This window comes from Cibotium barometz, chromosome 25, assembly GCF_041138505.1.
Source record: "Cibotium barometz isolate CiBa-2024 chromosome 25, ASM4113850v1, whole genome shotgun sequence".
Classification (NCBI taxonomy): Eukaryota; Viridiplantae; Streptophyta; class Polypodiopsida; order Cyatheales; family Cibotiaceae; genus Cibotium; species Cibotium barometz.
The window spans coordinates 28650249-28651685 of NC_141070.1; the positions used below are offsets into that span (position 1 = coordinate 28650249).

At 57.3% G+C, this 1437-nt stretch overlaps 1 pseudogene; it reads left to right on the forward strand.

Moving 5' to 3' along the window:
* Window positions 1–652: 652 nt before the first annotated feature.
* LOC147624433 (5S ribosomal RNA) lies at window positions 653–771 on the forward strand (annotated as a pseudogene).
* The last annotated feature ends 666 nt before the right edge of the window (window positions 772–1437 follow it).

The following is a 1437-nucleotide window of genomic DNA, read 5'->3' on the forward strand; positions in this document are numbered from 1 at the left end:
CTCCAGCCAATTAGAGAAGGGTTTAGTTCATTTCTTCATTTTTGCGGAATTGGCGGTGTGTAACCCCTACGCCCCGCGACCCACCCGCCATTTTAAAACTAGCCACCATGTTTTGGGCAACCTACCATTTTCATTTGGCTGTGTGTAAACTCCCTTGGTCTGGGAAAAAAAGAGCGATTCTGGGTGATTCTACCAAAAAGGGAGATTCTGTTATTAAGGCACAATTTCAAAATTTAGTCTCCACAAAACAACACACACCCCAACACAAAGCGCATTGATTATTCGATGCCAAAGATAGCAGGATATTCATGTGAAAGGGGGGGGATGGGGGGACATTGTGAGAATGCTCGCGGGGTGGAAATGAGTGGAACGGACTCTCCTATGTCTAAGTGTCCGTGCTGGGTCGACGCCTACATCCACTTGGACGGATGTACGTAGGAGTGTTTGTCGAAATCTCCGCGCAGTGCTGGACTTAGGTGGATGTGCGCAGGAGTATTTGTCTAAGTGCCCACGCAGGGGGGGTGGATTTGTGTGGAGGACTATTTTCGTCTGAGAACGCCCCGTTCGGTGCCTTGGAAACGTGGAATGTTTACGATATGGGAAACCTCCTCCTCTATTTGTGTTGTAGTGTCTCGGGTTCGCTTCCTTGATGTGGTGTGGTCATACTAGCGCTAATACACTAGATCCCATTAGAACTCCGCTGTTAACCTCACTTGGGCCAGAACAGTACTGGGATGAGTGACCTCCCAGGAAGTCCTGGTGCTGCACCCTTTTTTAGGCTGTGCCGAAGAAACCCCCCCAGGCCATACCGTCAAACAAATAACCCCTCCTCGAGCCGTGCTGTCATCACACGCCGAACAAGGCCGAACAAGGCCGCAAAGCCCCCCTATCCCCGCACCCTAGGGCCATCGTGAAGACGTCCCGATCTTGCTCGCATTGTGCCGTGAAGCCCCTCAGCCCGGACCTGTGTCGCTCGTACCTGCACGCCCCCAAGCTGTGAGGCCCCCGAGCCGTACCTGCACGCCCCCAAGCCGTCAGGCCCCTGGGCCTCAGACCCCCATGCTGTGCCATCACGTCCCCCGGGCCCCAAACCCAAATGCCATGCCGTCACGCCCCCAAGCCGTGAGATGACCCTGCCCTAGACCCGTGTTGTGAGACGGCCCTTGGACCCGTGCCATGACGTCCCCCCGCCCCAGGCATGTGCTGTCACGCCCCTCGCCCACCGGACCCGTGACCCCGGACCCGTGCCATGACTTCCTCGAGCCGTGAGATGCCCCATGGCCCCGAACCCATGTCATGCCGCCGTCGTGACGCCCCCCGCCCCAGACTCACGTTGTGCCGCTGTGATGCCCCTCGCCTCGGACTCCTGCTGTGCCATGATGCCCCCTGCTCGGACCCATCGTCGTCATGCCGTGCTACCACATCACGCCCCCAAGC